General features: G+C 46.1%; 1 protein-coding gene across 4 annotated transcripts in view; it reads left to right on the top strand.

Annotated features, from left to right (window-relative positions):
• PRICKLE2 (prickle planar cell polarity protein 2) overlaps window positions 1–25,808 on the top strand; it is a 330,155-nt gene that overhangs the window by 167,423 nt on the left and 136,924 nt on the right. The window contains exon 1 of one of the 4 annotated variants that reach the window (XM_086697682.1): window positions 615–936. The exons of the other annotated variants lie outside the window; for them this stretch is intronic. The gene's annotated coding sequence lies outside the window, so the exon portion shown is untranslated. Of the gene's footprint in view, window positions 1–614; window positions 937–25,808 lie in introns of those variants that run through there. 4 annotated transcript variants of the gene reach the window in all.

Below are 25,808 nucleotides of genomic sequence, written 5' to 3' on the forward strand. Positions count from 1 at the left end.
CCTCCCTCCCTCCCTCCCTCCCTCCCTCCTTTCCTCCCTCCCTCCCTCAGATATTTACTGAGAGCTCACAGTGTTCCAGGCAGGGGGTGATACAGTGTGATTATTGGTGAAAACATTCCTGCTCTGGTGGAACATGCCTTGTAAAGGCACAGACAGATTCAGGAAAAAAAAAAAAAAAAAACACAAAATGTGATGAGTGTCTGGAAGGGGAGATAATGCGGAGGCTTTAGGAGCACATGGCTTGGAGGCTTTTCCGAGGAATAGAGGGTGTCCAGCATCTGTGATAAATTGGATGACCCTTGAATGATGAGTGAACTGGGGGGGGAGGGGGATGGAGCAGAGGGGTGAAGGATGAGGGTCCAGCATGTCCCCTGTCTTCCGGCAGTTCTCCTTCCAGTATCATCTTGCTCTTACATCCACTGCCAGTTCCCAGGACCTCTGCATGCAATAGCCAGAGAGCCTGGGTCCTTCTGCTTCTGAAAGGTGGCTGAACCCCCCCCCCCCACCAGCCATCAGCCCTTTCTAATTTTAAAGCAGTAGCTCCCTTGATTGAAATCTCAATTTGGGAACAGGCCTAGGATTGGCCTGTGGCTTGGAATTTTCACCAATAAGCAGAGTGGGAGGTGGAGAGGCGTCCCTTTAAGCAGCAGGGAGGCAGCCTGGAGAGCTTGAAGCTTCTCTCCCCAGGACCTGAGTGATTATCCTGGACCCGGAGCTGCGCACGGAGCAGCTGCCACAGCCCCGGGAATGTCACCCCCCTTGCGCGGAGCCCCCGCAGGGCCCCCTCTGGCTCCGGGCAGTTGGCGGCCGACGCCCCGCTGGGCTTCTTAGCCACGGCCGCACCCCCTGTCCCCAGGTCTGCGGCCCCCTCCCCCTTCCCCCCACATCCCCGCCAGCAGAGGCGCCGCAGCGGCGAGCAATGCGAGGCTGAGCCTGGTAAGTGGCCCCCCTATGGCCCGGGAGCACCGAGGGGGCGCTGGGGCGCCGTGGCTTCTGGTTTTCACGACCCTCCCAGGCATGGGGGCCTTGAGCTGCTGGGACGCTAACCCCTGGTAGTGATGCGCCTTGCAACACAGAGACACTGAGGAGGTCATGAGCTCTGGGGAGGGGACCTAGAGATTGTTTTGATCTGTCTACCGGCTATTGCGCAGCACCATCATGAACCGGTAATAGTGACAATGATACCTTGGCGTGGGGGGGGGGGGGGGCGATGGCTGTGCCTGTGTTAGGACGACTTTGGGGGAAACATTTCAACTTCTCTGAACTTGCCTTTGAAACACTCATCATGATCTTAGAATTCACTTTCCTCAAATATGTAAAACGTATTTATTGCTAGTGACCTACTTCTTTCTTTCCCTTACGCTATCAAAAAATATTTTCAGTGTCTTCCCGAAGGTCATCCAAAAATGAAGTCCTCCTCCCCATGCTCCTCGTTGCTTGTCTTCCTAGAACTTTTAATACTCATTTCTTTTCTCCTTGGTAGATGTGCATAATTAAGCAGGTCTGGAAACGTTCATGTATTCTCTATGAATTGGGGTGGGGGGGGCGCCTGGAAGTGGGGAAGAGACTCCCGTCTCCTGGCCTCTAAGTTCAGTTAGGGGAGCCTGTAGGATGGAGAAAGCTTTTGTCTGTATGTGGGGATTGGGGGATAGTTATTGGAATCCTACTGTTGCAAGTTTCCAAAGGCATCCTCCACTTCTGGGAGTCAGGACCTGATGAGGACAGGAAGCATGCAAATCTAGAATGCCCGGGGAAGCTGTTATCCTAGGACATTTTAAAACCAAAATAATCCATGGGGTTGGGGGGGAGGAGGGGAGGAGGGAAGGTTTATTGAAAAGACACAGTTTTAGCTTCCCTCCTCTCCCTCCCCAGTCTGTTCACTTGTGTATAAATGAAGCAAGAAGCTGGAAGCCTAATGCAAAGGGTCAGAGATTTTTTTTTTTTTTTTTTTTAAATTGAAGCAGCTGGAAGAAATGCCTTCCAAAATTGGAGCAAAGTCTGATGCTTGGATTGCCAAACTCCATTTCTGCCCATATGAAAATATTTTGACTTTTAGCAGACCTCATTTTGCTGGACTGGCCTTCCTTTCCAGTTGTTTAGGTGGTGTGTATCATTTGTATGCTTTGGGTTCCCTGCTTTCTGCAAACAGATGTTTTTATCTGTGCAACTGGTTGAATATTGAGAAAGATGGCTATGGCCCCGTGTGTGTACAGAGCGAACAAATAGCGCTTGGGGAGGACGGGGGCATTTCCTTTTCAAATTGTCAGTTGCCAAATCTTCCCAGCCGTTGGGCAATTCAGATAAAGGTGTCAAGTGAGCTGAGCAATGAAGAATTTATATGTGCAGCTAATTCTGCTCGTCCTACAATAAAACATCTTCCCATGGGGCCAAAAAGTCGGGGGAAGGGAGGCTTATAAAAATGATCCTATGTTCTTAGTCACTGACTACCCAGCTCCCCCTGGATTTCTGAGAACCTGCCAGGAGAAACTGTTGACTGAATGGAAGTTTCAAGAAATGCAGAACAGAAATCAGTACAAGCCCTCCTCGAGTGACTTTTATTTCTGTTTGGAGGAAAGGAACACTTTGTTAGAATAACAAATCGTGGCTGCTTTTCAAGAGCAGAAAATGGTTCTTGTTCTGAAGGCAGATTCGTTTTAAGAGTGTGAATCATTTGGTTTAGGGTTTGTTGGTTTTTTTTTTCCCCCTTTTGCGGTGGAGGCTTGGAGATGATTAAACGTCCTGTCTGCAGGAAATTACCAGGAGATTTGAGTATTTTCCTGAATCAGCCTCAGATGGTACACAGCTTTGGGTGTAATACAAGAAAGCTGTGTTACCAGGCAATCTTTCTGCATTGATAACCTCAACTCCCAGTCTTTCAAGCTTCTCCATCAACAAGCCTTTTATTTTTTATTTTGGGGGTTGTGCTTTCATTTAAGACTGAAATAACTCTCTCATTCCCTTCATGAGCTTTTTAAGATGGAACTTATTTTTGAGACAGTTTTATCGAGCGCACTTCCCCATTGGCCTCCTCCCACCAGCCTCAGCAGGAAAAGCTCTTGGCTGCTTTTCCCAAGATTTCCTTTAAGCCGGGATTGTTATCCTTAGGGACACAGATGTCTCGAGGAAGGAGATGCGCCAGGCTTGGATCTAGTGCTCACCAATTTGGTGGTGACATTTATGGTCTGTGTAGAGCTGTGTGCAGAGAAGACAGAGGGGTTCTGTGTTGAGTTTACCACAAAGTGCATCGTGCATCAACGGTGTGGAGGGTGGGCAATTAAAAGCCTGGAAGGGACAACTAGGGGACACAATGCACCATTTTGTCAAGTTGTGCTTGGAGATCTATGGTTTTTAGTAATTGGGAAAACCAAAGCTTAGAGATGCTGTGCTCCCCAGGCTATTTTTCTTAATCTTCCCTGACCCCCTCCCATTAAGCACTTCCTGGCCACATCATCAAATAGGAGAGCTCTGGGTGAAAATAAACTCCATGCACTCTTCCAATGTCAATGAGAGGAAGCAGAGGGAGTCATGTTTTTAGCTGCCAGAGCACAGAATGGTAACCCTTGTTGAATAAAATGAAACTTTATGAAAATGGTAGTGCGAGTTTAAATGCAACGTTCAAAAAACGTTTCTCTGCTATTTTTTATTTTCTCAAAATCTAAATGGCAAGGGATTCTTTTTCAGGACAGTGAGCATTTGATTACCATGCAGTTGTTTTGGTGACGTTCTTTTTTTCATATCCTGCTGCTCTGCGTGACAAGCAGGGGAAGACTTGTTTTTTGCAGAGATTGTATCTGGACATTTTCCAGAACAACGGAAGGTGTCGGGGTGGCGGAGGGGACAGACAGATGCAAGTACTGTGGGACTCAGTGTCTGGGAAGACTCATGAATGATTTCCCTGCAAATTTAGCCCATGGGCCTTTGAGAATTGCTTCACGTTTGACTTTTACCAGTCGTCCTCTGTGTAGAAATCATGGTACCCATCACGGGGGTCTCTCTCCTCACAAAGCACCTTCCAAGAAGATGCTAATCCATGTATGCACGTGACGTTGCTTATCACGTCTTTGAAAATTTTCCTTCATGCCACATTTTCTTCAAAAACCGTACACTTATGAAGACTTGATTGGTTGGAAACATTTGCAAAAGGTTACTAGTTTACTTGGCTTTCACCTGGGCTGCTGTAATTACTCATTTTAGTGTTTTCACTGATCAAGGTTCTCTTCAGGCTTCTCAGGATGAGCAAGTTATCTGTTGAGTTGGATTCCAGACAGTTCCATTTTTGAGCCCTTGGCTGTTAAGGCTGGAGTAAAGGTCTCCTATTTGCGCGTTGTAATTGATAATAAACAGAATGGTAGCTGTTCATTTACTGACGTTTTGCGAAGCACAGACTAAACGTCTCACCAACCTTTCTTAGACTGCACCGCACATAAGAATATCCTTCAGAGAGTCTGTTTCAGTAGATCTGTGGTGTGACCTGGGAATTTGCATTTTAAGAAGCATCCCAGGCCGGACCTTGGGCTCTGTCTTGAAACAGCTTTTGCTTTTTTGTTCATTATCATTTAAAATCCTCCCAGTAACCCAAATAGGTGCTGTTATCATGCCCATTTCACAGAAGGGTAGGCTCAGAGAGGTTCGGTGACTCCCTGGGGTCACACAGCTACTAAGTGGCCACGCGAGGGACCTGAACCAGTAACTGTCCAATTCCATCGTCCATGTGCTCAAGCTTATGCTCGTGGTGGTTGGGAGGTCTTCTCTTACAAGTTGGGCTGACTGACCCTCCCCCCATCTCTCTCTGCTGAAGACCCCTTTTCTAAGATGCTGGCATTTAGAAGACACTAGTCGACAGGGACCCCTTTTATACAGTCTGCTGAGGCAGAATTGAGGAAGACTGAGTAGGAGTGTAGGCATTCACGTTAATACTTGAGGAGTGTCCAGCTAATTTGCCCTGAGTTCTCTAACTGCTGAACCAAGACAAGTCAAGATCAGACTGGTTGATTTGTGAGGTGCTTTTCAGTCCCCCAGCTTTTGAAATCTTTAAGGCAGCTCTGTTCCCTTCCCTGGGCCCTTTCCCAATGCCTGTGCCTCTGTCCATCCACTTCCACAGGGTCCCCCCACGTGACCCCTCATGGTTCACGTGCCCAAGAAGGCAGAAGCCTTTTCCTGTTGCCCATGGCATAAGCCCGCCTCAAGTCCCTCATTTCCCTTCGTATTCTGTATAAATCTGGGCAGATTTCCTGCAGAAAACAAACGCAAAGGAAATATTGTGATTAGGAGAGGCAGAGAGGAGGAGTCTCATTTAGACCTCTTGCCTGATTCCCCCTTGGCCTGACCTGATTTCCCTTGCCTCTGGGCACATGGACTAGTGCCGATTTATCTTGCTTAATTGCTGCAAGATTGTGATATAGGACAAACCACTTAACCTCATGAGCTTTGCCTCCATTATCTGTAAAATGGAATGTTCATGTCAACCCTTTCTCCTTTGGGTACAAGTGACGGAACGACCAAGGAGGCGCTTTGGGCTTTGTTCACACACATTCTGAAGATGCTCTTATGTTGCCTTCCAGCAAGCAGCGGTTCCAGGTCCGTGTTCTAGGGAGCACCTGTTGGCAGCTTGCACTTCCAAACAAGAAAACAAAAAATGAGTTCCTTGTGTGTGTGCAAAACGGGACATCCCACATCCTTTTTTGAGGAGTCACAATTCATAGGAGCATATTCAAGGCTCTGAGCCCTGGAGTAGAGAAACCTCTTTCGCTGTACGTGTTTCCTGTTGATGTGACCCCAGAACCCCTTTGCAGGGTCACCTGTTACTGTGCTGCATGATACAGTTGGAGGAACTGTTGTGTTTCCCAATGTTAGCTCTACTTATTGGTAGTGTGCCTTTAGACAGGTCACTTACATCTCTGAAGCTCCGTTTCCTTCTCTCTGAAATGGGAGTAATGATGGCACCTACCCCACAGAGCTTTACATCCAGTTAAATAAGTTAAGAGATTGCCTTCCACCTGTCGGAAACATTCCTCTGAGACCTCTGGGAGCATCATTGCCTCCTCCTGGTTTTCTTCTCTCCCTCTCTGAGCTTCTCTGTGTCCTACTCACCCCATCTTCCTTTGCTTATTCTCCTCCACTTGTTCTTTCAAAGCTGGACGGCTCTTGTCCCCTTTCTTCATGATCTTTTATCGCTCCTTTTGCTTGCTCTCTTGTGTGACATCAGTCCTTGGCTGCATGTTGTCACATCCTGATGACTCCCCAGTTGACATGTTCAGCCTGTTCCTCTCTCCTGAGCTCCACGCTTAGGTACATACCTCTGTTCTTAGTGTCTTTATTAGGTGTTAAACAGGCTTCTCAAACCTCATGTGTCCAAGCACAACCCTAGATTTATCCCCCTGCCCGAGCCTTTACCACATCAGCACATGGACACCCCAGCCACCCAGCTGTTGAGCTCTACATACTTTGGCCATCTTTCGTCTTTCTCTTTTCCACACACTCCTTTGTCCAATCCAGTGGGAATAAGTCCTTGTGACTGTACCTCAAAAATATATTCCATATGGAACATGGGGAAGGGAAAAGGGAGAAGTGCTTGGAGAAGGGCTTCAGGTAACTTTCCGGGGTTCCGAAGATGCTTCTATCTCGATTAGAGAGCAGGTATCGCGGGTATAGGCAGTTGTCAAAATCGATCAGACTCTCCATGTAAAATACACATTTTGCTGGATGTAAATTACACCTCAACTAAAAAAATATGCTAGAAAAGATAAATAACCCAAACGGGACCACTGCTCACCATCTGCATGCATAACTTTAGACTGCCACTATCATGCCTCCCCTTGATTACTCAGTAACCTTCCCAAATACCTAGAGTTTCTAAAGCCTACATCAGATATCTCGCTCCCTTATTAGCACCTTCTAGCAGCTTCCCATTACGGTAAAGACAAACTCTAAGCAATTTACCATGAGCTATGAGATCCCCGCTCCCACCCCAGCCTTGTGGGCCCAAACCTGTCTCTGTGCAGACATGTCCCTCCCCTGACCACTAGCATCTGTGCTCCAGTCATACTAGCCCTTTAACACCCCAAGCCCCTGCCTGCCTCTGGGCCTTTGTACTTGCTATTGGTTCTGCTCAGAATGTTCTGGAACTGTTCCTGGCTGGCAACTTCTCATCATGGACCTTCTTAGCTTAAATGTCATTCTACCAAGAGGGCTCCCTACCTGGCTTTGCTTCACCACCCCCAATACACACACACTGTATTTTTCTCTGCCATGTTAACCTTATTAACTTTTGTCCCAAGCACTTCTCAAGATAGAAGTATTTGTTTTTCAGTGTGCTGTCTGCCTCCCCCTTCTGAAGGGCAGGGATTGTGATTCAGTTCCCATCTTCCATGCACAGTAGGGGCTCACTAAGTTGAATGACAGTCACCGAGCTCAGTGTCTGATGGACCCAACTGCAAGAAAATTGTTAATCAACAGTTTTAAAGTTCTGTTTTTATTACTCTTCTCCTTTTCTTGTCTCCGTTTTCCTTCTTGGGGATGGGAAGAGTTATGTGCTTTGTGACCCCACTAAATCCACGTATTTAATGTTTCTGACCCTTTGTTTTGTTTTGCTTAATTACAAAACAAGGTCAGTGACAGCTGCCCTTTGTAGAGGTCTATAAACTCTTTGGAGGAAGGTGTTATCTCAGTAGGAGTGAGGTATTAGTGTTTTATCACCTTTTAAAAATTGTCCCCACAGCTAATGGTTTTCTTTGAAGACCCTAGCTCTCCTGCTGAGGAAACCTTACTAGATCTGCTGCTGCTCTGGGAACATTACTTGAGATGCAGAGATTTTTAAGATTTACTGAAACTCCCACAAAATGGCTTTGGAACTCAGAGGGCAGTAAACATGTGTGTATTTTAATCTGTCAGAGAAAATCTTGCCCAGAGAACAAAGGTTGCCCTGGATGTATAGTGCCCCAAACTTCCTCCCCTCCCTGTTCGCAAAGACTCTCACCCAGCGCCATTACTGGAATACTCATTTAATAATCAAAGCAAAGGATTGTAAAGAGTAAAAATCAACAAGTATTGGTGGGGATGAGGATGTCTTTCCCTGGGTGGGAAGACAGTTGATACAGGCATTTCTGGAAACGCAATGACCACGGTTTATTTGTATTGTTGATCCAGTCACTAGAACAGGAACAGTGCAGGGGGCTTATTTGCTCGGAGCTCTGGTTGGAAGCATTAAAGGGCCCTTACAGAGCTCAGGGGGCGGTGCTGTGATTGATGAGTAATGTCTGCCGTGTGTGGACAAGAATCATCTTTGGTCCTGTCTGTAAGGAATGAGATGGTTAGATTTGGAAGGGCCCAAGATTATCCAGTCCACCTCTCTTGACCTGGTAACTACTGAGCTGTGTTTTGAGGGCTTTAGAAAAATAATCATGAGCTTAGCAAAGTAGTAACCCTTAACTTTTTAGGCCTTTGTTTCCCTAGTGGGTCTCATCAGTGCTTTCTGCATGGTACCGTACAGCGCTTCCTAGGAATATTTGGTGGGATGCTCCAGTTAAGTTTGGGAAATTCTGCATTACCCTATCCCTTCTGAAACATACATGCAGCACAGGAAACACAGGAGAGGTCCTGAGAAGTTCACCTATAAAGAAATCGATCTTGGGGCGCCTGGGTGGCTCAGTCGGTTAAGCGGCCGACTTCGGCTCAGGTCATGATCTCGCGGTCCGTGAGTTCGAGCACCGCATTGGGCTCTGGGCTGACGGCTCAGAGCCTGGAGCCTGTTTCAGATTCTGTGTCTCCCTCTCTCTCTGACCCTCCCCCGTTCATGCTCTGTCTCTCTCTGTCTCAAAAATAAATAAACGTTGAAAAAAAAAAAGAAATTGATCTAACCTTGTTTCCCAAATCTGCGTGATCCCGGGGACACCTGTCACCACCTGATAGAACACCGTCTTGAGATGATGCCAAATGATATTTAGGGGGTGGGGAGTGTATTAGTTTCCTAGGCCTGCTGTATCCAAGTGTCATTCATTCGGTACCTTTTAGCAAAGGAGATATATTCTTTCACAGTTTCGGGTTCTAGAGCTTTGAAAATCAAGGTGTCGGCAGAGCCATACTCCTTCTGGAAGCTCTGGGAGATACTGGTGCCTGCAAGCAGTCCTTGTTGTTTCTTGGTTTGTGGGCATATCACTCCCAGTACCTGCCTCTGTCTTCACAGGGCCTTCTGTGTGAGTGTGTGTGTGTGTGTGTGTGTGTGTGTGTGTTAAATCTCCCTCTGCCTTTCTCTTATCAGTATATTTACAATGACATTTTGGCTCACCCAGATAATCCAGAAGAATCTTCTCATTTCAAAATCCATAATTTGATCCACAGGGACCCTTTTCTCAAATAAGATAACATTTACAGGTTCCAGGATTTAGGATATGGACCTATCTTTGCGGGGTCATTTTTCACCCTTGCACAAGGACATTTGAGTCAGGAGTCAGGAGACCTGGATCAAGTCCTTGCTCTGCCAAGAGCTTCACCCCCGACAACTACCTGGGGAAGCAAGTAGAATGCTTTAATCAGGAGACAGGGACCATTTCTTTACCCCTCAAAACCTCAGTCCCCTCCACTATTACATGGGATGTGATTGTGCATACTTCATAGGGTTATGATAAAGATGAAATGAGGTGGGATGCCTAAATGGCTCAGTCAGTTAAGTGTCAGACTTTGGCTCAAGTCGTGGTCCTGCAGTTCACGAGTTCAAGCCCTGCATTGGGCTCTGTGCTGAGAGCAGAGAGCCTGCTTCGGATCCTGTGTCCCCGCCTTGCTCTCTGCCCTTCCCCCTCTCATGCGATGCGTTCTTACTCTCTCTCAAAAATAAACCAACATTTAAAAAAACAAAAAATAGGGGTGCCTGGGTGGCGCAGTCGGTTAAGCGTCCGACTTCAGCCAGGTCACGATCTCGCGGTCCGTGAGTTCGAGCCCCGCGTCGGGCTCTGAGCTAATGGCTCAGAGCCTGGAGCCTGTTTCCGATTCTGTGTCTCCCTCTCTCTCTGCCCCTCCCCCGTTCATGCTCTGTCTCTCTCTGTCCCAAAAATAAATAAACCTTGAAAAAAAAAAATTTAAAAAAAAAAACCAAAACAAAAAACAGGGGTTGCCTGGGTGGCTCAGTTCAGGTCATGACCTCACAGTTTGTGGTTTCGACACCCCCCCCCCCCCCCCCCCCCGCTGCCCCATGTCGAGCTCTGTGCTGACAGCACAGAGCCTGGAGCCCGCTTCTGATTCTGTCTCTCCCTCTTTGCCCTTCCCCCACTTATAGTCTGCCTCTCTCTCTCTCTCTCTCTCTCTCTCTCTCTCTCTCTAATAAACATGGGGCGCCTGGGTGGCTCAGTCGGTTAAGCGGCCGACTTCAGCTCAGGTCATGATCTCACAATCTGTGAGTTCGAGCCCCGCATCGGGTTCTGTGCTGACAACTCAGATCCTGGAGCCTGCTTCAGATTCTGGGTCTCCCTCTCTCTGACCCTCCCCCGTTCATACTCTGTCTCTCTCTGTCTCAAAAATAAATAAACGTTAAAAAAAATTTTTTAATAAAAAATAAATAAACATTTAACAAATTTTTTTAACAAAAAAGATTAAATGAGGTCATTCTTCCAGCGTGCTTGGCACAGGTAAGTGCTATTAGCTTATTACTGTAATTACATGTTTTTACTATCACTGTTATTCCTACCACTCTTACCTTGTTCCTTCTCTTTGAACTTTATTGTCACGTGAGGTAATAGAGACTGCTTCCTCACACCAAATGTCCACATTCCTTTTAGAACTAGTGGACGGTTCTGGATCTCTCAAAGGCCTCATTATATTTTTTAAGTCTTCTGAGTGAAGTATAATATACATACAGGAAAGTGAACATAGGCGTTTAGCTCAGGAAGATTGGGTAAACTGACCACACCCATGTCACTAGCACACAGGTCAAGAATCAGACGTCACCAGTGCCCCAGAGCCCCTTCTGTGCCCCTCTTCAGGCTTTTAACACTAACCAGTATCCTTACTTCTAGCATCCTTACTTCTCACAGAGTCTTCCTGTTTTTATGTCTTCTAGAAACAGAATCCTACAACTGGCACTCTTTTGTATCTGGATTCTTTGACTCAGTGTTTGGTTTGTGAGAGTCCATCATTTTGTATGTAGTTGCAGATCATTAGCTGTACTTGTTTAGTGTTCTGTTCTTAACTAGACCACATTGTGCCCATGTAATTGTTGAGGGGTGTTTGGTTAGTTTCTAATCAGAGGCTATTACAAGAGTACTACAGTGGTCATTTGAGTATATATCCTTCTGGGGAATATATAATGCTAGAACACAATCCATAGTACTTTTAGTCCAGAACTCTTGCCTCCGCCTCCTCTGCCAATAGCCTGTTTCAGATGCTTTTGCAACATGGAGAGTGTCTCATAACCAAGGGTCATGGCTGCTTTGAAGGAACCATTCTCCTTCCCTCCTACCCACCAGCCCCTAAACTATTGGCCAATCCTATGTGTCCATGATGGTTGAAATATCTTGAATGACCACACTTTCCAGAATATTCTTCCCTTGGCCTGCTTTCCAGTGGGCTGGAACCAAATGTGGTAATTTCAAAGTAGTCGGTTAACACCCAGCCAGGGATACAACTCCACCTCCTGGCATCCCACTCAGTGCCACCCCATTCATTTACCCACGCTCCCACTGCCAGTGCGAACTGCACCCATTCTCTGCTGACAGGCTTAAGGAGAGACGAGACGGGTCACAAACACCCGAGGCCTCCGCTGAAGCAGTCGTACATGCCCATTTCATAATCCCAAGTCTGGCATTTAGAACAACCCAGACTGTCTTATAGATTAGAGCGTGTGTCCATCTGAAGGTTGGGGGCAGAAGAGTGGAGGGAAGAGTTGGCACAGCCTGGTAGGTGATGTGGGCATGAGCCAGAAACTTGGCATCATTGCCGACAAAGGTTGGGAGCTGCTGGTTTGACTCAGCCATATAATTTTCCTTTTGTTGGGGAAGGTGGGAACGTACACTTCAACCGTTCCTGGTGTTACGTGCCTGAGAGATTCTTCCTAGATCCCCGAATTGAGTTTAATTATGGATGAAGCATTACTACCATACGGTGAACGGTAGAATCCTATTTGTGGCTTTGCCTGGTGTTGTGTTAATTTGTGCAAGGTTACCCGTGTCAAATCTGGAATTAGCTGGGGGCCTAGAGGATGGATATCAGGCTTGGGGACGTTCCAGAGAGGTCTAAGTGAAATTGGGCTTATTGTGTCGCTTTGTCTTATCCATTTTGTCCCTTTCTGTGATAGGTGGCCTTAAACTTGGCCTATGACAGGTGGAGTGGGAAGGGAGGCCTGGGAAACAATACATTGTCAATGTCTTTGTAATGCTCTTGGGTTTATTTTCTATTGCCTGATGTCCAAGAAGTGGGAAGCAAGTGGGGCTGCTTGGGAAGGGTGAGGTTGACTCTGGAAGATTTCTTATCTCTTAAAGTCAACAAAAAGTTAAGCCATACTTTTCTATAGGATTATCATCTCTCACAAAAATGAACAAATGTTTGAGGAACTTCTTTGCCAACCTCCTTTGGAGATATAATTATAATGATAGCTGCCCTTTATTAAGCCTTTTAAAAATATGACCAGCAGGGTCATGGGTCTGTGTTGGGAGTCAACAGACGTTTCTTTGGTAAAGGGCCAGACAGTAAATATTTTAGGTTTTGCAAGTAAAAAAAAGGGGGGGGGGACAGAATGTAGGTACTTACATAATGTCAGATCAGATTTCCACAAAATTTTTATTGACAAAATCCATAGTGTAGTGATAATAACTGAGAGCAATGTTTTCCATCATATAGGCCTACTAATGAGAAGAAAGGAATTCTTTTTTTGAGTAGGTGGGATGGGCATTATTATTCCCTCTCGTGAAATTGATGGCAAATGCTGATCTCAGAAAATCACTTTTGTCCAGTGGGCCCTATAAAAGCAGGTGCTGGGCTGGATTGGACCTGCAGGCCATAGTCTTATTTACATTTTTGCTGAGCTTTATGTATCAGTAAGGATTAAGTTGGGCTGCATAGGACAGAGAAAAACTCCATAATGGCGTAAATGTGTTAAGCATGTATTTCTCTCTCTGTAAAAAGAAGTTTAGAGGTGACTATGAGGGCTGATCTGGCAGCTTCTCTGTGTCATAGTAACCTAGGTTTATTTTAACTGCCCTGCCAACCTCAGCATATGGCTTCTGTCCTCAAAATCACCCCCTGGTGCCAGCCACTGCCAGCACATTTGCATTTCAGTAAGCAAGAAGAAAGGAGGGAAGAAGTGCCCATCTCCTCTTTTTTTAAGGCAACCTCTCAAAGTGCCACCCACTCCTACCCCGGTCTCGTTGGCAGGACGTGGTCACGTGATCACACATCTCTGCAGAAGAGGTTGTCTTGTCCAGATGTCAGTGTGCTGAGAGAACAGTTGGAATCCTAACTACGCAGGGGGCAGGAGATAAGTTGGGATCCGTAACTGGAGATCTCTGCCATATGTAACAAGGACAGAAGGTGAACCTTGGGGAGATTGCCATCTTCCCCAAGGCCATGAGGTAGCAGACTGGGAGTTGAACCAGCTCTACCTAACTTCAGAGTCTTCTTTCCCTCTCCCCGAGTCTACCCTTAAGCCTTGTGGGGAGGTCTACGTGCGTAACATTAGGAATGAGGTGGTGAGTGATCTGTGTGTATCCTTGCTCCTTACAAAGACATTCCCACGGTACCTGTAAGGAGGGGTGACACCCATCATCCTTCAGTGGAGGGCCCTTTAAAGGCAGGACGAGGGCACGTGTCTGTGGCCAAAGCCTAACGGAGGCCTCCTTACTTCCCCCTGAACACTAATGCAAATCTTGAGATCCTACCGAACCTTTTCTGCAGTCACACAGAACGGGAAGCAAATACAGTGACCAAGAAGCTGAGGCACTCAGAGAGAAAGCTAGCGGGCCTTGTCATGAGCCCACTTACCTACCAAGGTAGATTGGAAGCAGACGTAGGAGCAAGGAAACAGTGCCTGGGCCTGTGGCCTCTTAACCTGATCGTCCTCACAACTCTGGCTTGGCGTTTAGCCAGCTTGGCCCACAACTTCTTTTCCTGCCTGGGAAGCGGGGGAACGGTGGATACGAGGTCTCAGTTGCTTTCTGCTTACTACACATCTGACATACTTGTACATATTCCATGCATGTGGGCAGAATCTGAAAGCTCGTACCTATATATAGGTCTGTGTGTGTATATATATATATATGAATAATATAGGTATAGGTACAGATGTCCAGCTATCAGAACATCTGAGTGCTTGCTAAGTACCAAACAATTTAACTCCGGTAACCTCCCTGCAGTCCTTGGGGGTACCACTGTCCCCTCCACGTTAAGGACAAGTCAGGACAGTGTTGAGAGGGTCAGTCCCTTGTTCAGGACCACAGGGCTGTCCATGGCAACCCCAGGCACGCAGACTTGAGTCTTCACTTGTGACTATCCTGCTTTTGACTAGAATACTTCAGTCGCCCTGTAAGAGAAAAGCTGTGATCGCATTTTCAACAAAACATACGGGATTACGACGGAAGGAATGATTTAATTTTGACTTGGGGGGAGAAATAGGCCAAGTTCCCAAGTAGTGGTGACATTTGGGCTGGACTCAGTGCATAGGGTCATGGGGGGGGCGGGTAGAAGGAAATCCATTGACACATTATTATTGGTTAAATGTGTTCTACAGTCTGCTGTAATAATAAGTAACCAGTCCTGGCCAGTGAGGAGGTGAGAAATGGATTCAGGGGCCCATCTTTTTGTTCACCTTCCTCTGAAGATTCCCATCACCATAAACATAGCCAGTCCATATTCCCAAAGCGGCTTCGTGTCCAGATCAGTCTCGCGTGTCAGGTTGGGAGCCAGGAGCAAAGCTTCTTGCCAGGAGATGAGTTACACTGAGTTCTAATGGTCTCGTATTGAATTGTTTGTTCCTCTTTTTGCTGTATTCAGGACTTTGGTTTGTCTAAACTGGGCTGTGTGATGATACAAAGGAATCAAGCTCATAAATAAAAGAGGAGGTGAAAGTAGGTTTTAGTAATGAGGCTTCTGCTTAATCGCATCAGCAAGCGAAGGGAAGAGCCATTAAATATTTATTCAGTTGTTGCATTAACATTTTCACTGCGCCTGCTGTGGACACTAAAACTCTCTGGAGGGTTCAGTTGTCTGCCACCAAACAGGGAAGGGAGCCGTGGCTGAACCAAACCCTCCACCTCTATTATTACAGACTTCCATCTCTCTGAGGGGCCCTAGGAGACCGCATTAATAATCGCCAGTTGTTCATGGAGACTTGGTTGAAGTTGAACACAGTGAGACAGTGCACAGGCATTGATGGAGCATCAGCAGACTCCCCACCTTGAAACGCCTCTCGTGTGATCAGCCAGCAGGTCCTGTGCACATTCCAAGCTGCCCTTTGATTTTTTTCCAAGGCCACTGTTTCTTGAGGGTTCTGTTTATGATTCGTTTCATTATGACAAACCACGGCAAGATGCAGAGCCAGATGCAGACCCTTGGTTCTTCTTCCCCCCCCCCTTCTTAGTTTAAAAAATTCTTTAAATGGGGCTGTGTTCGCATGGGGTGAGAGAGTGCAGGCCGCGTCAGCAGACCCGGGGCCTGTCTTGTGGTCACCTTCCAAATAAGGCTTGCTGTAGGTATTCTAGCCGCTGTAAAGTCTTGAGCTGGTCAAGGAGTCAATTATTATGCATTAAAAGGCAATTCATCGTCTAAGGTAGTGAACTCTTGTGTTATTTTTAGGCCAGCTCTTAACTTATGTGGTATGCAGGAACAGGGTTTCTCACGTGAACTTGTAGAGGGTTCATGGATTATCCAGGGTAGGAGGTAGAGAGACCAGCAGGGGTCGGTCTCCGAACAACTTCGTGATGATCCCATAGTTGATGAGTTTTTAACAAGGACTTTAGAGTCAGACAGCAGTTCACATCCCAGCTCTGCCATTTCCCACTTTTATGATGTTAGGCGGGTCACTTACGCCGCATAAGCATTTGTGTCTTTGCCCGTGAAATGGATTAATTGTGGTATGTGCCTCAAAGAATTGCTCTGAGGAAAAAATGAGATAATGCACATAAAGCCATCGGGAAAATACCTGGTACCCAGTAACCACTTGTTAGGGGGTAGCTGCTGTTATTATTTCTTAACGTTTTAATTCTATCTAACCTAGAACTTTCTAGCCCCTGAGACTTCCTGTAAGGCCAGGTAGGAGGTGAATCTCGAGTCATTAAATCATGGACATTCAGAACTGGAAGGTACCAAGAAAAGATCGTCGAATCTGGAGTCGGCAAAGTATGGCACTCCCGCTGCATCCAGCCTGCAGTGTTTATGCTTTTTTTAATTTTTGTTTTCTTCAGGAATGAGATTTAGCGATTCATCACTTATGTGTAACACCCAGGGCTCTTCCCACCAAGTGCCCTCCTTGATGTACCTCAGCCATTTAGCCCTCCCCACCCCCGCCCCCTGCCCAGCACCCTTCCAGCAATCCTCATTTCTCTGTATTTAGGAGTCTCTTATGGTTTGCCCCCCGCCCCCTGTTTTTATCTTATTTTTGCTTCCCTTTCCCTTGTGTTCATCTGTTTTGTTTCTTAAATTCCACATATGAGTGAAATCATATGATCTCCGTCTTTTCTCTGACTGACTTATTTCGCTTAGCATAATCCCCTCTAGTTCCATCCACGTTGTTGCAAATGGCAAGATTTCCTCCCTTTTGATCGCTGAGTAATGTTCCACGGTATATACACACCACCTCTTCTTTATCCATTCATCAGTCGATCAGCCTGCAGTCTTTTTTTGGTGCACAGTTTTATCAGAACACGTTCATGCCCATTCAGTTATGTTTTGTCTATTTCTCTATGGCTGTTCTCATACTGCAAGGGCAGAATTGAATAGTTGTGACAGAGATGGTAAGAACTACATGGCCCTCAAAGCCTAAAAGATTTACTCTCTGATCTCAGCAGAACAGGTTTATTGACCCCTGATCTCATCCACTGAGGGTTTTCCCCTGAGAAAACCCAGGCCCCCTACGGGGACCAAGGCTCGAAGGGCTACACAGCCAAGTCTTGATCACAAGCTCCCTGGCTGCTCCCGTGCCATCGTGCATCCTGGCTCCTGGTTTGGCAGGAAAGGGATGTGTGAAGCAGTGGGCAAGGCTCATGCCACTGGTGTCTTTCAAACCATAGCCGAAGTGCTCTTGCCTGGCAAATAGACCAATTCACCATGGAGAAAACACCCTCTTCGAGGTAGAGGATCAACCCTGGGATGATACAGGATCATGCCCACCACTCTGTTCCTCATGCCAGCTCAGCTGAAGGAGTTACAGTCCCACACTCCGTTCTCTCCAACCAGTCAACCAGTTGAAGGGGAGGGCATCTTTCCATAGGACCCCCCCCCCCCCACCTCGCATGTGGTAGACCTGGCTGGGCACAGTCAGTGGTGACCAAGTATGGCATTTCCTGAAAGAGGCAGCCCGTGGGGGAAGTAATTTTCACAGGCTTTTGGTGGCAGAGGCTCTCCCTATGCTGATGGCTGCCTCTTTTATCATTTTAAGCTTCCTATTTGAAGCACTTCATTTAATTCTTCCAGCAGCCTTAGAAGATAGGAAACTGTTGTGACCGTCACTTTGCAGAGGAGGAAGGGGAAGCTCCAAGTGGTTCAGTAACTTGTTCAAGATCATAAGATCACTGGTGGAACCAAGGGCCTGAATGAGGTCTGTCAGGTTCCAAAGAAGAGAAAAGAAGGCCTGTATTAGAGGTGAGGAAAGACCGGTGGCATAGGCGTCGGCTATGCTTATTACCTTTCTTTTTTTTTTTTTTTAAGACCATCGTGGGTTGATTCATACACGTTCTTAATCTGTTTGCTATAATGTCTTCAGTGTATTCCATTAAAATGTGAATTCACCCATAGGAACGTCTGACCAGAAAAGCAATAAATCATGGCTGCGTCCAAAGTGGCAAGAGATCCCTGTCCTTGGATGGTTCATCAGAGGAGGAGGATACGTCTTTGTGTGCACTGATGTGTCCCCAGAGCCTAGAACAGGGCCTGGCATGTATTAGGAGCTTAGTAAATATTTGTGGTGTATTGGACAAAGTAGAAATCAAGATGTGAAATGTTATCAGCTTAAGTCACCAAATGCAACGGGGCTGCTCCCCTCAAAAGGCAAACCCAATATGGGCAAAGGGGCCCAGACGCAGACTTGGAAATTGAAAGCTTCAGGCCTGCAGATCAGAATGAGCAGCAGTGAGCAACAGACACCCAGATGTGAGCAAGTCCGTCACCTCTGACCCCTCCTTGTAGTTCTCAGCCTTGCGTGCAAAACGGACCGTCTGCCCCTTAACAGAATTGTTAAGGAGTATCTTGTGACTGCTGCTCTCCCTCCAGAGGAAGTGTGCTGAATGTCAACTTGGAGGATATAAGGCACGCTGATACTGGGGATGTGTCCCAGGCGGAGGGACCAGCACACGCAGAGCATGCCCGGGGTGTCGAGGAACAGTGAGGAGGAGGACCTTGGGGCTAGAGCGGGAGTGGGTGAGCAGGGAAGAGCACACAGAAGACCTTGCTGGCCTGGAAAAGGACTTGGGTTTTCGCTCCAAGCTGGAAGGGAAGCCCATGGAGGCCTTCACACCGTGCGGTAAATGAGACCGCCCTCGGTTGCCAAGTGCAGAACTGCAAGTCAGCGCAGTACAAGCCAAGAAGGAAGGAATGTATTGGCTCTTGGGAATGCTGAGGGGTGGATCTTACTTCAGGGTCCGTTGAGTGTGTATGTATTCTTGCACCATGTCCCAAGGGACTCTTCTCTCGCATCTGCTCTGCTGTGCGTTGGCTTCCTTTCCAGGCAGGCTTTCTCCACTCTTCACCAAAGTTGACCGTTGGCAGCTTCACACCCGAGGGTGCCGTGACATGAGGAGCACGGCTTTCATGTCTTCCGGTGTCCTTACCAGTGCCCTTCCCATGAAAAAAATACTGACTGGCCCCGTCTTGCTGACACACACACATGGACTGATCAAGGGCAGGGGAGAGATGCTCTGGTTAGTTGATTTGGGTCCTGTGCCCACCTACAGGCAAGGTAAACTTGGTCTCTCTACAGTCCTTTGGTTCCCAGTGTGGTCCCCTCCTTCCCCTCTCATGGGGATATTTGCCCCTGTCAGAAAATACCAATAGGAGAGGAACCCAGAATAGCCCCATGAGACTATAGCTCCCCAAGGAGAACTCGTAACGTAGGCCCAGGAATGGCCTGGCTCTCATAGCCTTCCGTAAAGCCCGCTGATGGGTAACGCCATGGTTGAGAGCTAAAATCAGCGTTTCCTTTGGTGGTCAAGGGGAAGGAAGCAGTAGTAGCATTGGAAATCCTGAGTTCCCTCCTGCTTCTCTCCTGAAGAATTTTCAGGCTTTGAGCTAGTCATTAAGCTTCTGTTTTCTCTTCAGGAAAATAGGTAGAAAAAGACCGGATCTTACCACGTGTCTGGAAGGGGTTGAACTGAAGCTCCATGTGAGAGCAATGTACCAATGATAATCTACACAAGTAATGCGTGCTAGAGACACCCTATTGTGTGCAGGAGGCTTTGCTCCCCGTTATGTGTTCCACAAGAGAGGCTCTATCCTCCAGAAGCATCCATCATAGTGTGGGTGATAGGAACATACTTATAGTACAAGACAGCAAGTAGAAAAGTACCCCCCCCAAAAGTGGGAGGGATTCAGACTTGGACCACAGAATATTCTTGGGGTGCTGTGAGCTATAGCAATGAGCTATAAGGCTCAAGAAAAAGAGCGGTGTAGCCTTCAAAGGCATTTACTGTGTAGCTTCTCTCCTTTCAGGGCCTTGCAGTAACAAACGGTTGGGTGTGTGGTTTATTGGTAAGTAATAATGTTTCACACTGAGCCTCCATTTGACAAGACTATGACCGGTGCTACACTTAATGCAGCTGCTTTTATTTTCTTAGATCGTTAATGTATGTATTTTCCTTTATGGAAGGGGGAAAGATTGTCAGAGTTTTAAAGGTAGTTCATCATACTGAGGAAACGTTTGATACGTTTGTACATCACAGGAGTTCACTTTAAATCACCGTTTTTTGTTTGTTTTTTTTTTTAATTTTTTTTTTCAACGTTTTTATTTATTTTTGGGACAGAGAGAGACAGAGCATGAACGGGGGAGGGGCAGAGAGAGAGGGAGACACAGAATGGGAAACAGGCTCCAGGCTCTGAGCCATCAGCCCAGAGCCTGACGCGGGGCTCGAACTCATGGACCGCGAGATCGTGACCTGGCTTAAGTCGGACGCTTAACTGACTGCGCCACCCAGGCGCCCCAAATCACAGTTTTAAATGACAGCTTTGATTTGCAGAATCTCCTTTTAAGAGTTAAATTCTCAACATATCTTTCAGCTTCCCTTAAGTTCTGTTATTAGCCAAAGTATTGTGTGATCATGGTTTCTTTTCTTTTCTTTTCTTTTTTCTTTTCTTTTCTTTTCTTTTCTTTTCTTTTCTTTTCTTTCTTTCTTTCTTTCTTTCTTTCTTTCTTTCTTTCTTTCTTTCTTTCTTTCTTTCTTTTTCTTTCAAGCATATAAAAGTATAATGAACTTGCATGTACCCATAATGCAGCCTTAATAGTTATCAACACATGGCCAGTCTGGTCATGGTTTCTTTTCTTAAGAGTCCATCGGGATAAAAGATTTGCCACATTTTGCAACAGGGAGTCATGTGGGGGGGGGGGTGTCCTTTTAAAAGGGGTGATACATTATCAAATGGAGGGACACAGTTTTCCAGCTGAATTTGTCTCATTGGCTTTACCTCTCACTCCCTTGATGTGAACGGTGATTGATCTGTGGTCTAAGTCACCACCTGCCTGATAGCCAGAGAGGTCGACCTTTTGCTGTTCATGTGGCAGACTTTAATTATTAGCCTGCAACTTACATTCACATGCTGTTGCACATTCATTAACTCTCCCTGGTCCTTTCTGATTGGGAAGCCATTGGGGAAGAGAGGCAATTTCCCTTTGGAGTTGACTGGAAGGTTCCCCCCCCCCCATTATTTGCCATTTGTCCGTTATTAAATGCTTTCCTTGAAATGAATAAGGAAGACTGAAGAGGAGTTACGTGAAGCAGGTTCCTGCCAAGACAGATCATTAGCAAGAAGTTAGTGGGAATGACTCATGAAAATTAACTGATGTTAAGTGAATTATTTCTAATGCGCATCATGTGCATTTTAATTTTTATCCGGCGAGAGGGTGGGCTGCCTTTTTAAAAAAAGAAGTACTAAGTGCTCAGCTTTCTATTGCAAAAATGTTCAGAGAGTAAAGTTTGAGTTATATAAGTTTTATAGAGGATGGGCTTTCAAGTTTTATGGTTGGGGTGTGCAGACCGGGGGAGTTTTGTCTGTTTTCCTGACCCATCTAAAGAAGGAACAGCTGATTTCTCAGTCGGTGACAGGCTGGTGAGAACCGGTCCAGGCCCGAAGTCACTTTGATCTCAAAATTATTTTCTGTAGCCACTTGTGTTTCAGGCACATTAGAAAATGAAATTCCATGCTGTAATGCCTAATTAAATTAATTTTCTTCATTAAGAATCAATTTGGGTTGTCAGCTCAGTGGTATCCCACACCCGAAGGCCTGTCTCCTGTGAAAGTCTGTGTCTCATCACATTGCTAAAGACACTTTAGGAGGAAAACAGTTAATTCTAGCCTATGTCGTGGTGGTGGCCCGAGTCACTTTAATTACGACCTACAATACTTCGGTCCCTTTGAAATGGTGTTGTGATAAGTGAGGGAAAAAACTTTGTGCCTTGCTCCTAAGTGCTGCAGAATTTTGCACAGCTAAACAATGGAATCAAAAGAATCCACCTACAATTCAGGAGGTGATATATGGTGCAAGACAAAAGGATTGCAAAATAAAATGTCTTTATCCCTTGAGAATAATAGTCATTTTTGAGTGTTACTCTTTTAAAATCAGAATGCTTAAAGGTAACCGGTAGCCTATAAATACATGGCAAGGTAATATAAATAGGATGGTGTTGGTTCAAAAAGAACTTCGTTTGTGTCTTCCTTGCACATTAAAATGCTTGCATAGTAATAGCAGCAATTATTAAACTGTATTTTAGGAGCTTTCTGTTCAAATGAGGAAAGAAATATTATATAGATCACTAAAATGTATCATCTGATCAGGGAACCTGGCCTTCTGGAGAATTCTCTACTGGAAACTGACTGATCAAGACTCCTGGATTCTAGGCGTGACCCTGCCGGCTACAGCTAGCTGGCATTGTGGCTTCGGACATGTCACATGACCTGCTTTGGTTTCAGGATTTTCATCTGCAAAATGAGATGTTGAAATATGTGATCCCATATATATGAGTTTTGAAAAACTTCACATTGACCCATGAAGACCTCCCTGTGAATAAGTATTAGTAAACCTTGGAATGAGCCCTGTGCATAGATCCTGTCCCCTCCTTCTCTGGGATTCGTCCTTGTTTTCATGGGCAGGACAGTCCAGGGGAACCTGAGAACTTTGTGAAGCACTTTATACCAGGGACCTTATTGAAACAAAGGCAGGGGTGTCACCTGGGCAAGTAAGACCGGGCTTACCCACAATTTGTCTGTGAACCAGATCCGACTTTGTCTCTCATGTTTGAGCGTCTAATTTAGTGGTCCTCAATGTGTGATCCCCAGATTCACAGCATTAGCCTTGCCATCACATGGGGACTTGTTAGAAATGCGAATTCTTAGGCTCCACCCACCCCAGACCCACTGACAAGTGGAAACTCTGAGGTTGGGGCCCCATAGTCTCTCTTTAACAAGCCCTCCATAAACAAGCTCTCCATTTAACAAGCCCAACATTTCTGTTGCACATTAAAACTTCAAAACCACAAAATAACTGAACCCAGACCATAGGCCTTTATCACATCAAGACACTAGAAGATCAAGAAAAGAGAAAAGAGAATTTTAGAACATTATTCTGATGTTCAAAGGTGGAAGTGGGGCTGGGAGTTGGGTTAGGGCTGTCTGAGATGATCCAGAGCTCTAGGTTTTTTTTTTTTTCTTTTTATTTATTGTTTTTGTTAAATGTATTTATTTATTTTGAGAGAGAGAGAGAGAATGAGCACCCTCAAGCTGGGGAGGGGCAGAGAGAGAGGGAGAGAGAGAATCCCAAGCAGGCTCCAAGCTGCCAGCGCAGAGCCCAATGCGGGGCCCCATCTGACAAACCACGATGTCATGACATGAGCGACAGTCAAGAATTGGATTAACTGACTGAGCCGCTCAGGTGCCCCAGAGCTCTGTTTTTTTTTTTTGTTTTGTTTTGTTTTTTTAAATGTTTTTTTATTTTTGAGACAGAGAGAGACAGAGCATGAACAGGGGAGGGTCAGAGAGAGAGGGAGACACAGAATCCGAAACAGGCTCCAGGCTCCGAGCTTGTCAGCACAGGGCCCGACGCGGGGCTCGAACTCACGGACCGCGAGATCATGACCTGAGCCGAAGTCGGCCGCTTAACCGACTGAGCCACCCAGGCGCCCCAGAGCTCTGTTTTTAATAGCATGACCAAGATCCCTGGGATAAAATTTTCAAATGGCAACTATGGCAGTGAGGTTTTCTAAGGAAAAGGAGGGTACACAGGAGGGATTTTGTTTTTAATCATATTTAGGAGAGACCAGACTGACAGGAAAAGTCTGAGTGAATAGTCTTTAAAAAGAAAGTCATGTTTGCGGAAGCACCTGAGCTATTGGCCAAATGGCGAGCACACGGTGATGCACATACGTGGTCCTTTCACCCCCGCTTTCTACCATATGAAACGTCTGAGACCAAATTTGGATTTCAAGCCACAGAACCTTCAGCTAGAGAATGCTTAGCTGCCAGTTACATTGGCTTGGAAACCTTCTCAGAAGTCATCCATTGGTCCATAAGAAGACTCTCCCCCGTGCCTCCCTCCCGAGATTTTGGTGATTGGCTTGGTTGAGGGACTAGTTTTAGCACTGAGTCAAAATGGCAGAATTGCTCAATGCATCCTCCTGACGTCTGCTTGAACACATCTCAGCTCTTCAGAGTTCTCGTTTTTCTTTAAGATCTTCTGTTGGTATGAGCTTGGAGTCTGATTCCAAACAGGAGCTGCACTCGACATGTACAGCATGGATTCTTGAGAATCCTGATTGCTCTAAAAGTAGAAGGATGGTGGTAGGAGATGAGGGCCACTAGCTTTTATATATCCTTCATGACAAAGAATTCGAATCCAGTTTTCCCCAGTTTCTTCCAGATTGAGAAACCCAGTATAAACCCCCAGCAGGTCTCCGTCCTTCCTCCTCTACCCATCCCGCCCTTTTTGTGGTGGAACTGTTAGCAATATGGGAATTTTTGGCAGGACATTTTAAGGGAATATGCCCCTTAGCTGTTATTACTAATAAGTTACCCCATTGACAGCAGGTGGCTAAATAACCTGATTCTACATCCTTTAGGCAGGGTATCAGGTGGACAGCTTTGACTGCAAAAACAACTTCTACACATTAATCAACATCTGATGGCCCACTTTTGAGGCAGGCAGGGTACGCTGTTGTATGCCATGACACTTCGGTTGAGAACCATTGGTCTAGTGACAGCCTCCGTGTGATCATGTGTGTGTATTATGTATGCAAGTATATCCTTCTGTTTTGAGCTATGATGTGGTTAAGTCAAGGGCTGTGCCTTATTCTTCATGTCTCCTCATGACCAAATGAAGCGTAAATCATGCCAAGATGTGGCGTGTTAAAGGAATATAGGAATTTACTGGTACTCGTTCTCTCTCTCTCTCTCACACACGCGCGCACACACACACACGCACACACACACACGCACACACACGCCAGCCATGTGCTTTTTTCCGTCTAGGCTTATCACTACTTTTCCTTTACTTTTCATCAGCTAGTGGCTGACATCAGAAGGTCCAGCACGTGCTCACGAAATCCAGAGTAATTGAATGTCAACTCCAGCCAAAGAGCGCTCCTTTCTAAATATGACTTGATAATTATCCCGGACATTTTCAGGCGAGAGACTAATTACCGCATTAGTTACTACACGACTCCCTCCACCAGCTAGCGCATCTCATAACTTCCCTTAAAATGACAAGGCACAAACGAGTTACAAATTGGAGGATATCGAGGTGGTGTTTTCCCACTTGAACTGAGATCCCAGGGTTGCTGGCTGTGGTTACCAAGCGGTGGCCAAACGTTTTCACTGAGCACACTCAAACAACGTGGGGTATTCCACAACCAGGGTTGATTTCAGCAGACTATCAAGGCCAAGATACTGTCCCTTCACAAATGCTGGAAGGGTCTCTGTGAGCCACGGCTGTGATTTCATGCAAGTTTTGCATGCTTCTTTTTCTCCTGTGTTCTCTTGCCTTTGATTCACTGCTCCATCAAATGGATGGTAGGTCCTTACCTAAAAGACTCAGCTTGCCCCGTTTCATAATGTGACTACCACAGATTGGAACGCTAGCAATTATGAGCTGAACGAACATGGGTGGTTTAGAAATCACACACTAGGAGGCTCCAGGACCCAATTTTATGGGGCATAAGTGATCATGGGCATTGGAGAACTGGCCAAAAATGTGTGTTCTTGGGGAAGTAGAACAAATCCTAATTAAAAATAATACCCCTTGTTTCTGAGCCTCAGTTTATTTATCTATGAGATGATGTGATTAGATACCTTCTAACATCTGTTTTTCTTAATCATGATAACAGCGGCTGACATTATTGCATTGTTACTATGTCAGGCACTCTGCTAAAGCCTTCATATGCATTTTCTCCTCTAATCCTCAAAATACTATACTCTCTGTC

This window comes from Puma concolor, chromosome A2 (genome assembly GCF_028749965.1).
Source record: "Puma concolor isolate L17-30 chromosome A2, mPumCon1.1.hap2, whole genome shotgun sequence".
Classification (NCBI taxonomy): domain Eukaryota; kingdom Metazoa; phylum Chordata; class Mammalia; order Carnivora; family Felidae; genus Puma; species Puma concolor.